The sequence below is a fragment of the Myodes glareolus genome, chromosome 3 (assembly GCF_982192425.1).
Source record: "Myodes glareolus chromosome 3, mMyoGla1.1, whole genome shotgun sequence".
NCBI classification, from domain to species: domain Eukaryota; kingdom Metazoa; phylum Chordata; class Mammalia; order Rodentia; family Cricetidae; genus Myodes; species Myodes glareolus.
The window spans coordinates 29414847-29429866 of record NC_142028.1 but is presented as its reverse complement, the minus strand read 5'-3'; the positions used below and the strand labels follow the sequence as shown (position 1 = coordinate 29429866).

General features: G+C 46.7%; 1 long non-coding RNA gene across 1 annotated transcript; it reads left to right on the top strand.

Moving 5' to 3' along the window:
* The first annotated feature begins 262 nt into the window (after positions 1-262).
* On the top strand, positions 263-3408 carry LOC125406889 (uncharacterized). Its single transcript, XR_007234041.3, has 3 exons — positions 263-493; positions 1919-2223; positions 2327-3408. It is a non-coding gene; the product is annotated as an uncharacterized LOC125406889 (long non-coding RNA).
* The last annotated feature ends 11612 nt before the right edge of the window (positions 3409-15020 follow it).

Sequence of the window (15020 nt, the reverse complement as noted above, 5' to 3'; positions counted from 1 at the left end):
CTCCTCAAAGTCCCATTTTTCTCCAACTTAAAAGAGAATGAAGATAGCGTTTTCCTTACCAAATTCTTGAAAGCACAGGACACATAGTTTACACAGAAAAGGCTCGACGTGATCCAGACTCCGGAGGTTGGGAGGCCTGTAGCCTGCTGCTGTATCAAAGGCAAACCAAGAGACAACAACTGGTAAAGACGGAGAGGTTTATTTACAAACAGGGCCTGAACCCAGGGAAGGAAAATTCTGTCTCTGCTTTTCCTGCAGGAATGTTACAGCCTTCTACAAAAGACAAGCAAAAGCCAGGAAATAGTCACAGTGTACCTGTGAGTCAGAGCCGTGTGACGCCTCTTCTTGCAAGACAATCCTCCCGCCCTGCTGCCAGGTGACATCCTACATTCTCTCTCTGCACAGACTCTCCGGGGGCGCTCTCAACTCCGGGGCCATTCTTTTGGAACCCCGAGACTTGATGTGACAGTCACCAAGCCTGTTAGGAAAGGAGGTCAGTAGTAATATAGGTGAACATGAATGTCCCACCTTTTCTCCCACAGTGCAGACACCCTAATTTCATTGCAAATAAATTATGTGTCAATTACACATAGCCTGTCAGAGTAAGCTCTCCCAGGGAGGTATCTAGTACTGCAGTCTGGTTCCCAGCCACATCTGCTATTTCCTCCCCACCTCTCTGTCTTCGGTTATCACCAAACAGGTTTTTGTCTCTTCCCACTCCGCACACACATTTGCACATTTTCCCATCACCTGATGACTATGGTAGAACATGGCTAGCTCTTTTCAGGTCCATAGCCAGACTACACTTCCCAGGAGCCCTTGGAATGGGAAGTAGCCATTAAACAAACCATAGCCAGCGGAAAGGGTTTAGAGAGGTAGATGGTGCTTCTAGGCAGAATTCTACAGAACCCCCACAGGTTCTTTTTGGCGGTGGTGGGGGGGGCTGTTTCCAAACAGATAGCAATCTCTGTGAGAAGGTGTGTGAGAAGTTGCTTTTGCTAAAAACCGCACTCCGGTGGAAGGCCGCACACCACAGAATATCTGGGCAGCACAAATTGGCCTTGATAGAGGGATGCAGATCCAAAACTGGGTGGGGAGGGAAGTGGGGGTTGGGAGTGTCGATTCTGGAAAGAGTTAAGGGAGGGAACTCATTGTACAAAATTCTTAAGGATCTAAAAACAAAACAAAACCCAAACTCGCAGACTCCTCTTGGGCCCATGAGGTCGTAAAAGCAGGGTGAACGCCTGACATGTCTGCTTTCATTTTATGTCTGTACGTTGGATGAAGGTGAAGACAAGTCCTTAACTTTTCCTCTTTAGTTTTGTTTAATTTGGAAAAGATTAAAACCTTACAGGACAAACCAGCCCCTGACCCAGTTGAGGACAATTATCCATGAAGGTGAGGCTGCCTCGTAATTAACAGATGGACAATTTAGCCGTGCATCTTGTAGGGTGGATGAGTGCTCAGGACTGGAGCCAGTAGGTAGTGTTAGGCAGGACTACACTTTGATCAGTACTACTTGATTATATGTATATATTTATTTAAACCTAAATCTCTCTCTTTCAAGGTTTATGTTATATTCATTTGTGTATATGTGCATTTGTGTATGTATATCTCTGTGTGGATATGTACATGTCCATACAGGTACATGTGATATAGGTACCTGTGAAAGCATTGGATTCGCTGGAACTGGAGTTACCAGCGTTGTGAGCCACCCCAGTGAGTGCTGGGAACTGAACTCAGATCTTCCACAAGAGGGGTACCATGGAACTGTCTCTCCTAGCCCTAAAACTAAATCTGTATCAATACTAGAGAAATGAAATGGGGGGTGTCAGTGGAACCCCCTCATTTAGTTTTTGCCCCAATATGGACACACTGCATAATTCTTCTGACTTTTCATCATCACTCGTCTCTTTAGCTGACTTACTGGAATGTGGAGTCAAATGCCGGAGCTGCTGGAGCCCAGAGATTTATGCTAACAAGCTCCAGAAACACAGTTACACAGCCAGAAGAAAAGGTGCCTTCAGTGCCAACAACTTGCAACAGGTCAGCTTTAGATGGAGAGGAAGGACTGGACAGTTCCACACAGCTTCTTGGGGCGCTTTTATTTCAGGGATGTTTTTCTGTTTTCCACTTTGGCCAGTACTGGCTTCTCTCTACTAGTACTGGAAAAAGCAAAGAAGTATGCTTTGGGGCTCTGCAGTTCCTGATGTTTGAACCTTGGTAAGTTTCCCTGAACCTCTGCTCAGTGGACCCCAAGTCTTGCCTTTCTTCTCTTTGTTATCAGTTGGTGGGGGGTCCTTTAAGCTGCTTGTGTTTTCTTTAGGTTAACTTGGATTTCTAAACCCTGCCTGATGGAGAAGCAGAGGTCCTTGCCTTTGGGAGCTCTTCTGAGCTATTAGAGCTCTATGTAATCATTTGGGCAAACGCCTTTGGTGTGAAAGCCCTTGTCTTCAGGATTTCCTTTGTACAATTTTGATGTCCTATTGGATTATTTAGGAAGTTGCCAGTATAACAAGAAACTCTTGACTTCTGAAATTTTGTGTGGATAACTAGTGGGGAAGGTATATGAAGCACACAAAAGGACAATTTGTGTAGCTCACAAACGCTAAGAAGCAGGCTTGAAGGTCATCGTGGATGGACCATTCTTTTATAATTAACGGCTGGTGAAAACAGGAACTGGCATGGCAGGACTTGGATTATTATTCAGAAGAACGGAATCTAATTCCTGTCCCTGATCCAAGGTAGAGAATGACATTCCAAGCTGCCTAGAAGGTCAGGTCATTAATAGATAACTTTTGGCCCAGTTTTGTTTCCTTTTCCTGGTATAAAACACCCTAGCAAACGCTACTTGTGGGGGGAAAGGTTTATTTTGTCTCACAATGTCAAGTTACAGTCCACCATTGTGGAGAAGTCAAGGCAGGAACTCAAGGCAACCTGTCACATCCACAGTCAGGGATAGACTGGACACATGGATGTGTAAGATTCAACTCACTTTTCTTTTTAAATAGGCTAGGACCCAAACCCAGGGAATGATGCCACCCATTTTTCTAGTGGGTCTTCCCGCATCAGGTAATCAAGACAGACACACCCACAGGGCAACTTATTCTGAACAATTCCTTACTGACAATTGAACTGACAGCTAAAACCAACCACCAAAGCTATTTAAATTTTATTAAATCACTATACCAGAGGCTTGGTGTAGGAAAGAACAAAGGCATTGCATTGTCCCTTCCCATAAAAGTCAGTCACATAGACCTGGCCATTGCCTGTGTAGGAAGTTGCCGCTCAGGAGAGGCTGCTTTTCTAGAGGTTTTAGAGATTGCATAAAACTGACCCAAAGTGTTTTTTGTCCACTCTTGCCCCTCGAGAATACCCTCCTCCACTCTGAATAAACTGTAAATTGAACTCTGCAATGTTGTGTGGGTACCCAGCCGGGAAAGGACAGATAATTAGCTACGCTGACCTATCTCCGACACTGTGCAGCGTGTGTCACAGCTGAGTCTTCCGATGGGGTTGCAAGAACCAGGGAGCTGAAGGAGTCCAGAGAGAGAGTAACTGCGCATCTCAGGGCCTGCTGGGGAGAACTCCAGCTGGCTAGTCTTTATAAATGCATGATGATTTATCTAAGGTGCACTCTGCGTCTGTTTAATTGTTCTTATGCATCATTTTTGTCTGCCTTTGTGACTGATGTGGTAGAGATTGAAAAAGAAACCTTATGATGGTAGCAATAGTTGCACTAGAAAGACATGACTTCAATACGACCTACATGGAGGCCCCCGGCCTGGGTTCTGAAGAGAAGAGAAAATGCTCACCATGGTCTACTCCTCTTGGTTATAGATCATCAGGCATTAACAAATGGAGCATTGTCACAGGGAAGTGTATAAAGAGAGCTTATCTCACTCCTGGGTTGGAAGGAATGCCCACTATCACCTGGTGTGGGAGGTCCTCCTGTCTCTGTGTTTCTTTTCTTGATTAAAGAATAAAGTAACTGCTTTGCCTGTTGATAGGGCAGAACTTAGGTAGGCAGGGAAGACAGAACTGAATGGTGGGAGAAAGGAGGCAGAGTCAGTGAGATGCCATGGAGCTGCCAATGGAAATAGACGTGCTTTGCCGGTAGGCCACTGTCACGTGGCAATACACAGATTAATAGAAATGGATTAACTTAAGATGTAAGACTTAGCCAGTAAGAAGCTAGAGCTAGTGGGCCAAGCAGTGATTTAATTAATAGTTTCTGTGTGGTTATTTCGGGGCTAGCCAGGCAACAGGGACGAACAAGCAGGTCCTCCTCCTCCAATCACCCAGAAGGTACACATCAGGGTTGGCCCTCCCTCAACATGACCTACCTGCACCCCTTGATGGTGGAACTTCCCAGCACAAGTAAGAGGACACACAGACTTGCTTGTGACACCCAGGGGAGGAATCCCCACCAAGAGACTCACATTATTGACACAGAACAAACTGCCAAGCATTCATTCTTACTTCTGTCAACAGGATGAGATCAGAACCTAAACTCATCTGACCTCAGATCAGAATTCCTAAAAGTTTCTGACTGATGTACCTGTAGTCACTTCAAATTTTTGCATGTTTAAAGATTCATTTATGCTAAATTTTTTATTCTTGAAATGCCTAATTTAAATTGTGATCTTTCTGGACTTGGACCAGGGTTTGTTTCTTGTCTACATTTTTTTTTCTGCTGTACCTTGAAAAACTGGCTATGCAAAGACATTTCTAAGCCAGGCCTAACTAAAATATAAATGCTTATTTTTAACCTCCAGGTGGAATGGCTAGAAACCACTGCTTTTTAATGTTAATTCTAGAAACTGAGGTTCACGAAAACAAAACCTTACAAAAAACCTTAATTTCTTTTGTACAATTTCGTTGACTATAACAAAAATGCTAATAGTGTTTTTCAAATGCTTTATATTTAAAGAAATTTTAAAAAACTAGATTTCCTAACTAGATTTGGCCCAGTATAGGGCTAATTTTTAGAAGATACGAGCTTAATGTTTTGTTTCATGTTCATATTATCAGTCTTTTCACAAAATCAAGGTTTATTTAAGCTTTCATTTAGGGTGAGATTGTGTGTGTGTGTGTGTGTGTGTGTGTGTATGAGGGGGGGTGAGGGGCTTCTGTCGTGTTGCTAATATTGTGGACTCGTTTATATATTGAAAATATTCATGTTCCTCAAGTACGTAAATCTTCAAAACTAGAAAAGTTAAGGGAACACTTTCTTAATTATCTTTCGTCCTTGCTGTGAAAAACAGTTGACAAAACCCCTTTCAGAAAGGGTTCATTTTGGCTCAGTCTGGGAGATTCCATCATGGTGGAGCGGGGAAACCATGGCCGCAGGAGTCCGAGCCCAAGGCAGAGGTCACGTGTGTAAACCAACAGCCAGGAAGCAGCGGGAGATGAAAGCTGGCACCCATCTTACTTTCCTTTTCACTCAGTCTGGGCCATTGCTCACGGACCGGTAGTGCCTACAGATAGGGTAGATCTTCCCATTTCAGCTAGCCCTGTCTAGAACCACCCTCACAGAATTGCCTCCCGAGTAATTCTAGATCCTGTCAAGTTGACTGGATTAAGTGCCATGTACCCCTTTACCAAACTGGTATCCTCCAGTCAGAAATCACCAGTGATGCTAAGCTCTCCTCCACTTGTCTTTATGAGTTCCTAACTGTGCCATGACCATCATCAAGAAAAAAGGGAACCGCACCGTTTCGTCCATCACTCAGCTTTCTGTAAAATTCTAACCATGGCTTCTCAAAGGTTTTTGTTATTCTCTTAGGGTCATTATCTAAAGAATATGCAGTCCAATCATAAGACATGACTGTAACGTGCACTTGTTTTCAAACTAGTTTTTCTCTGTTGTATACCTGGGCTTCATAAGGAGACATTGTCTCATTGCCAACAACAAAAATGGAGTCACTTGGGTCAGCCCTTCCAAAAGTAACTAAACTCAAGAGGTTATAGGTAAATTTTTCTTATGTATGGCTGCTTGGAAGTGCGTCCAAGATAGTCTAGTGGTGTGCATACTCGGAGCTATGATGCATGAGCTATGCATGCACAGAGCATGTATGGAGGGATAATGACCCTCTATAAACTCTATTTAATAGGTGTCCTTCGACTTTTCCTTCTTATAACCTGCTTCATAGTGGTGCTATATACTTAAATGTCTGCCCTTGTTTTACACTGGCACACTTTAGCTAACACAGCCTGTCACCTTGTCTTGTATTAGTTTATCACTAGGCCAGGAGACTTTCAAAGCCAGACCAGCCAACAACACCCTAGCACCCTCTGAACTGAGGGTGGTTTAGACAGAAGAAGGGGACTGATACAGATACTTAGAAGTTGCTTTTGCTAAAAAGCATCCATGCCTCAGTTGGGCACCCAGGACAGCTGCAACAGGATGAGAGCCTGCCGTCTCTGCCCTTAGTTTATGACTGCATTTGGGCTGAAGGCATGAAGGTACGTTATTGTTCTTAACCTTTGTCACCTTGAACTCCAAGAAGAGCAAAATCTCACAGGACAGGCCTATACCCCAGAAGAAGACAAGTTTCCATGAGCTTGAGGCTGTACCTCAAGTAATGAACAGAAACAGTTTCTCATATGATCTGAAATACTGATGGGTCTGTGCCGGGCTGGGCGGGGCAGGGCGGGGCTCCTCCAGGATAGGACTGTTTAGTTATGCATACCTCTTGCCCTCTGTTTAAACCTCATCTCAATGCTGGGGCCGTGGACCCCTTTGTTTGTTCCTTTCTCCCAGTTTGGCCATGCTACATCAGTCTCCTTTCTCTGCTTTTTCACTGTTACTCATCTCAGTAATTGGCACGGTGAGACAGCAAGTAGAGCCCAGCTTCCCTAGGTTCCGGAAGCCAGGCCTTCTGTGCTGAGATAACTCCTGTAGCCCTGGGGCCGGGGTAATTCCCCCTGCTGCTGCTGTTCTCGCGGTGCACACCTACTGCTTGTCCTGCGCCTTCAAACACAGACTATTAGAATGTGATTTGTGCTGTGAGGAGGGAGTAGAGGTGATTAGGAGCACAGTTTAATCATAGGCAGCTACACAGCAGACAGGTAAATTAGATAGATAAGGGCTTAAGTAAGGTGATCATTTATTTCTCATTAATGAAGAATCCAAGCCAACCAATGGTGCCATGTGAGGTTTTAAAATTTGCTTTGGTATTTTATTTACTTACTTACTTTATTCATTTGTTTAAATATTATTATTATTAGTGTGTGTGTGTGTGTGTGTGTGTGTGTGTGTGTGTGTGTGTGTATAAATCCATGTGTTTATATGAAGACCAGAAGATCACTTTCCGGGACTTGATTCTCTCCTTCCACCTCAGAGATGGATCTCAGGTTGTCATGACTGCACCACAGGACTGTAATCACCATCACTCACTAAACCATCTTGCCGGCCCCTCCCCTTGTAAAGTAGGGCATCTTGGTAAAGTTTAAGGCTGGAGAGGAAAGAGGTCTTCAGCTGAGGGAAGCCTGTTCTAAGTACACCAGGTCTAGGGGCTGCGGAAGGAAACAGCCCTCATGGGAATGGAGAAACAGCATGACTCAACAACATTCGATTGTGGAATGCATGAAAAAGTGAAGATGAGTCAGCAGGAAACAGCAGAGGCCCAGGGTGAACCGCAGCTGGCCTGGAGCGGAGGAGTGGGGCTCCCAGCTCCACAGAAAGGGCCTCTTCAGACGCGGTTAACTTCTAGCTTTCATTGCATTTCCTGTTTGTTGTTTCTTTTCAACAAGTAACAGAATTTCCATTAGCCTTAGATGAGCCTCCCCCACCTACCCCTGTGCTTGAGTTTCTCCTAGAAAAGATAACTAGTAATACACGTGCCACTCCAGAATATGTGCTGAGATAAACCATTGAAAGCAACTAGAAAATGCTTACTTCACAGAGGGGCTTAGACTAGATTCCTTTTTTCTTAGTGACGATAGGGATTGACAGTCAAAGAGTGAAATTATATATATATATATATATATATATATATATATATATATATATTTGGTTTTTCATATACATTTTACATATATATTTGTTTCTCTGTGTAACAGCCCTAGAGCCCTAGCTGTCCTACAGCTAGCTCTTGTAGACCAGGTTGACCTCAAACTCACAAAGATCCACTTGCCTCTGCCTCCTGAGTGCTGGGATTAAAGGTGTGCTACACAACCTCCTGATAATATATATATATATATATATATATATATATATATTAGGCATATATATGTTATCACACATATATGTATATCACACACACGTATAGATACACACACATGTATATATGATAATAGGGATTGATAGTCAATTATAATTCAAAGAAAAACAGCGATGGCTTATTGAGCCCCTATAACAGGACAGCCGAGCAGTAGCTAGAACAGTGGCCCTATAGCAGAGCGCGGTGGAGTGGTGGTGGGGGAATCCCTCTTGAGAGAATTACTCTACAGTTTGGGGAGTTCCTTTATGTGCAGTTTGCTGGTGTCTGATTCGAATCATGGGATGGAGGGCGGCCCACACTGGCATGCTTACAGTTCTGGGAGCTTAGCATGCGTTGCTGAGCTTGTGACTTCCAGCTGCGGCATTTCTACCATTCAACAAAGGCCACCAAAACAGCAAGGGGTCTGCCAACGAGGCCCTAACCTATAACTAAGCAAGAAAGAGGCAAAAAGACGAAAATGTCACAATCTGTTTCGATCCTTAGACCAGAACCCGATCTAGGATGTCTCTTGTCTGCAAAGACAAGATGCACACCTTTAGAAATACAGGGGTGATGAGGGAGCAGGCGAAAGTGGGTTACGTCATCCACGGAAGTGACTTTGAAAGTGAAAAGGCACCGGTAAAATCGCAGTATTCTTTGTTTAACCGATCCACCTGGGCTGTCAGATCAATAGATTCACACGCCATCAGTAGGAAACCCGGGAGACAATTGACACCCTCTTTTCCAATGAGGGCTTTGGGTTTGGGTGTGCATTTTATATTTACAGAACTCGGTGATGGTTGTTTCTTGTCAGTCGGGCAGTAGCTGCCATCACCTGGGAGATGATGGCCTCTGGCCATGTGTGTGTGAGGGGTTTATCTTGATTGAATTAACTGATGTGGGAAAGGCCATCTTAGCCATGGGTGGCACCATTCTTTGGATGGGGATCCTAGACTGATAGAGACTGAGCCTAGCCTTGGCATTCGCTGCTCTCTCATTCTCGTTTGGGGGTGCAATGTGACCCACTGCTTCAAGCTCCCACTGCCTTGACCGTGGACTATATTGTGAACTGTGAGCTAAAATAAAGCCCTTTCTCCCATAAGTTCCTGTCATCAGCCTATTTTATCAGAGTAGTGGGAAAAGAAACTCAGCCATACCCGGTTCTGACCATCCATCCACACTTCCCAAGCTCCACAGAAGTGATCTGCTCTGGCCTCTCTTCTGGGCACCATGGACCTTGTGAGGGGCTTCCCTTGTGACTGGAATTCATTGTGTTTCACTATAGACTTCTCCAAGGATGGATGCTTATATGCAGACTGTGGATGTTCACCCACCCTTACCATTCCAGGTGGGGGTACTTCGTTCCTGCTACCCAGAATGCTCTCTATGTTGCCTTCAAGCCTTGGGGAGATGTTGGAGGAAGGCCTGCTGTTCATCCTGGCCCAGCTGCCCGGCTAGCTTACACCTGAAATAACCACACCGAAACTGTATTCGTTAAATCACTGCTTGGCCCATTAGCTCTAACTTCTTATTGGCTAACTCTTACATCTTGATTAACCCATCTCCATTAATCTGTGCATCACCACGAGGTCATGGCCTACCAGCAAAGTTTTGGCATGTCTGTCTCCCTCCGGTGATGGCTCCATAGCGTCTCTCTGATTCCGCTCTTCTTTCTCCCAGGATTCAGTTCTGTCTTCTCGGCCTACCTAAGTTCTGCCCTATCAACAGGCCAAGGCAGTTTCTTTATTCATTAATGGTAATCACAGCACACAGAGGGGACTCCCACATCAGGGAGAGGCTTTCCCCCATCCTAGGCACTGCACTCACAGCTGGATTAGAGCGCTGATCAAGGGGGAGTTGATTGTTTTCGAGGAGTTCAGTCTGCCTAGTATCCTAACTGTTTCAGCCCGTGGAGATCACGCCGATCAGTCGATGTTCACAGACAGAATAGTAAGCCACTAGCTAGCTGTATCTTTAGTAATTCTCCAATGACCTTGCTGCTTCCTGATCTGGGGACTGTGTCTGTACTCCCCAATGGTGCCTAAACCTGGGTGACCACATACATCCAGATGAGGTGGCTAATGAGCTCATCCCAAGACATGCCATGCGCAGAAAGTCCCCTCCATGTCCCCTTCAGGACCCTGCTGCTTCGAGACTTGAGACACAAACCGAGTCAGCCTGGCAGATTTGCAGCCGGCTCAGCACAATGATGGACGGCGGGGAATGTTCCTGGCCAAGACTGTGGTCTCGGAGACTTAGATTCCTTGGATGGTTGGAGAGAAGCTGGCTCCACCTTGGTGACCTGAAAAGAGAAAAGGGATGGGTGTTTACAGCTCTGGGAAGCCAAGAAGTTTCTGGAAATGGGAGTTTGAGGGATGAGCCTACCCCTGAGACATAGTTGAAGGTCAGACCCATCGATGCAAATTGGGAGAATGCTGGCCCAAGGAGCATAGGAAGAAGCTAGAGGCACAGAAGGAAGAGCTTGGGAGAGCCACAAGAGAAGCCAAGAACAAGCTCCCTCTTAGTAAAGGTGTTGCAATGAGATGCTCTGTATAATGCATACATTTGTATTTCTGGGGCTAATAGCTTCTCAGAGAGCAATGCCAGTCCCCAGTTTGCAGAATGGGAGGTGGCAAAAATCAGAGGCTGAGAGGAGGCGAGCAATTAATCAAGGTCGCACAGCACTTGAAGCCCAAACGGAGCCTCCCAGCCCTGCCTGTCACACTTAGCACAGCCCCGCTCACACCTCCTTTGCAAGCAAGGGGCCTGATGCAGCACCTAAGAGCAAGTCTGGGGTGGGTGCCAGGTCTGATTAATGTCTTCCTCACCGTCTTCCAGTGAGGGGCTGTGATTAGACCTATTTATAGGGGCCCGGTGTCTTAATATTCTGCCTGGCGCATCTCTTGCCAATCAAATCACTGCCGTCTGCAGTGTGATTGCCGCTTTAGTGGCACCAGGGAGCGGAGTTAATTAAACCCAATATAAATAGACTCTGCCCGCGCCTTGCAATTCAGAGGCATGTTTTTCCTTCCTGTCCTCCACCTCCACATGTGCCTCCTTCCTTCTGGCCCCTTCACACTGACCTGGGGGAGCACAGCATGGACACCCCTTTTCTTAGAGGCAGTGGCCCTTGTCTTGCCTGTCTCAGGCCAGTTCTTGGTTGTCAGGTAGTGTTGGTGGCCTCCGTTTTTCCAGGACTTGGTAGTCTACACTGGTAATTCCCTTCTCCCATCTATCCCTCTGCTGTAAGCCTATTCTGTGTTTGTCCAAGCATGGGAGGGTGAACAGAGCTAATGTGTACAGGGAGCTTAGGATATCTTCTGCCTGCTCTGCTTACGCTGCTGCCAGCACCTTCTTAGTACCCAGCAGCCTCAGCAGAGCCGCATCTCCCGTGAGCCTCTAGCCTGCTTCCAGGTGTCTTCCTGCCTCCGTTCCCACATACAGACTGCAACTGTGAAGACACCAGGTCCCTCTCCTCAGCACCACCATGCCACTGTCCTGAGGCTTTGGTTTCCATTCACAGCACCCCTGTTTCTGTGAGGACCCAGCACTCCCAGACTTCCACAGTGATCTCATCCACTCTGATCTGTGCACCTGTGATGAGAGACACCCATCTAGAAGATGGGGGCATCCCATAGAAACTTCTGATGTCCAGAGACATCCCAGCGGGTAAAAACAGACACCAGCTACCCCGGTAGAGGACTGATGGTGCAGGAGAATTGTCTGTATTCTGTCAATTATGTATTTTAATAAAACGCTGATTGGCCGGGCAGGAAGTATAGGCGGGTCAACCAGACAGGAAGTAGAGGCATGGCGATGAGAATAGGAGAAGGCTAGGAAGGAGGAAGAGCATTCCTCCATTCCTGCCCAGATCACCAAAGAGGCAACATGTGAGCTGTCACACTGAAAAAGGTACTGAGCCGTGTGGCTAACATAGATAATGATAATGGATTAATATAAGTTACAAGGACTAATAAGAAACCTGACCTAATGGGCCAATCAGCTTTATAACTTATAGAGATCTCTGTGTGGTTGATTTTCTTTGGGGTATGCCGGCTGTGGGGTGCTGGGCGGGAACAGATACCCCAACAAGCCGGCCTTTTCATGTTACAGACTGACCCTGGCTTGGCAGGCTTCTTTGACCTCCAAAGTTGTACCCTGCAGGAACTGCCCCTGTAGTGATGTTTGCCCTAGGGGACCCAACTTATTTCGTGAGAGAGAGGGGTTCCAGGCAGCAGTTCAATCACACAGAGCTCAGCACTCAGGGTTCTCTATAATGCTCCTAGACTTCCTACGGGTTCACAGGCCTCAGTGGTGGCTCTGCACTTTCTCCCACTGGATGGAGTCTTTTCCTTCCCCGACTCTCTTGGTCAGTACTGCTTCAGCACACTGGTGTGGGTACATACATAGGACCCAGTGCTTACCTCTAGTTACAGCCATGGGCTGGCACCCACAGCCACCTAGAGAATATGTTCTGGCAGGAGAAACAGGTCCAAATACACTCATGCCTTGCTCAACACCAGGTTAGGTTCTGGAAAATGTCTCTTCGCATGGTTTTGTTGTGTGACCATCAAAGTCTACTGTAGACATCTGCATGGGGTGGCACCTTACCATGTGTGGCCTCTTGATCAACACATACTGTGAATCTAAAAAGAGTGTGGCTGGACCACTACCCCAGCACGCTGTGCAGGAGACCTCGGTAGGCGTGCCCTGTCGAATAGAATAACAGCAGCAAGCGGAGCATCGGCAATGCAGAAACCAGCATGTCTGCTACTGGGATCTGGCATTCTGTACTGTGCGCCATTGTACATGACTCAGTTATTCACTTACATTTGCTTATTTACATTGCTGTGGTGCTAGAGATCAAGGCCAGGGCTTCGCATGCGGTGGGTCGCTGTTCTGTGGCACTCCAGCTCTGGCCGTGCAGCAGGCTTCACGATGCAGCATCCCAAATCCACAGTGTGTGGCAGTGAGTGTTAGACGGGCTGTGCCACCCCGTGACCCCATCAGCTACCCTTCGTTGGAAGGTATCGCTATTCAGCCATTGTAGACGAAGAAAGAGGTCACTCCCCAGTGACCTAACTTCTTTCCCCTGGGTTTCACCTCTTAGAGGTCACCCCCTACCCCTCCACCCCCAACCCCTCACCTCCACCCCTGCCAGTTGGCAAAATCCGATCACAGCAGAGCTGCAAAACTGCTGCTTCCTGGGTAACCAACATGTACCCAGCCCAGTCCTTGGGCAAAGACGAATTCTTATCCCCGGATCGTTTAACACGATTGTGTGCGGTAATTGCTGTTCCTTGCAGAGGCCTCCGTTCTGTTGGGGAACAGGTATTGTCTTTGCTGGGAAGTGCCTTGAGCCAAGGCTTGGTCTCCTGTCTGCAAACCCACACCACACCTCGCACAGGAGGGCCCTTCCTCAAACTCTGTGTGACGTGCTCGGCAGGTGGGCTCGGGGCCCTCTCGGGCTTCAAGCCTTCACCCACGCCATCTACGGCAGTGTATCAGATGGACCTGAAAGTTCTCCACGCCATCTCCTCCTCCACCGTATGAAACTCTACCTCTTCTTGGAAGCCCTTCACACCAGGGGAGGAAATGAGGTCATTGTCTCCATCTGGACTTGCTGTAAAGCCCAGACTGACTCCCTAGCACTTCCTTCCCCAAACGTGGCTGTAGCAAACGTGTATTACTGGTGTGGCAAAGGAAGTCAGCTTTGTAGCACAATGCCTTGGCTCAAGTCTGCCACCTCTGACTTGGACTGTAATCTTGGGCACATTCAACCCCCATAAGCCTCTGTTTTCCTCTGGCTAATTAATTATGATAGCAGTGTCTCCTCCTTGTGGGACTATTGGAAAGATGGAATAAATTCGAGCCTCCAGGAGAACTAGACAGCATCTTGCACACAACAAGCATTCAGCAAGTGTTAGCTCTTGTCTTTTGAGATCATTTCTGCTCATGCACCTTATGGTGGCCGTACATCAAGTTGCCATTAATCACAGGAAAGTAAGAAGCCTCCTTTGTGGTTATTTGGTACTTAATGTGTCCCAGGTGGCCCATAAGCAAGAAGAGATTGGCCTCCAAGAGCCATCAGCCCCATATGATGGCTGTGCTTGGATTGAATGTAAAATTGAAACCCTGAGAAATGCTCGCATTTCCTCACTGGGGCTGTGACCTCGTTCTTACCCTCGCCTGGGGGAGGATTGGATGTTGGCACATCAATCATTCCCATTCTGGCACTTGGCACCTTACATATGGGCTGAGGTCAGGATGGGGGCCCCAGTGGCCTGCAGAGTAGGAGTTTGACAAGCATGAGTGTAGAACTCCTGTGTGGTTAGGTGTACCTCATGTTCCTCTATTTTCTCTGTCTGCTATAGGGGCCCTCTGCAGTAGAAGATGTAGGAGGGGACAGAGCTGTGAACCAAAACCTGGGATCAAGAACTTGGGGTCCACGTAGTGGGCCTGGACTTAGAAATCCCATAAGATGTAGAGAGAATCATTAAAAATAAAGATTAAAGGATGCTGGAGAATTGTGATCCCCAAGGTTGAAATGCAGGAGCTTTGTTAAGCAGCAATGGTTGCCATGGGGTCCAGGAGTTCCCAATGAGGTCCATAGGTGGAGAAATGATGGGACAGAAAGTTCTAAAAAGGCAAAGGGGGATAAAAGTTGGATTCTCGGGCCATCCTGAGCACTTGAGTCAACCCTGACAGAAGCTGTGGTCCCAGGCTTCAGAGGCAGGGGGCACTGGAGAGACATTTCAAATATAGCAGAGGTAATGACAAGCTGTAAGGAGATGGGAACACAAGAGCAGGGAA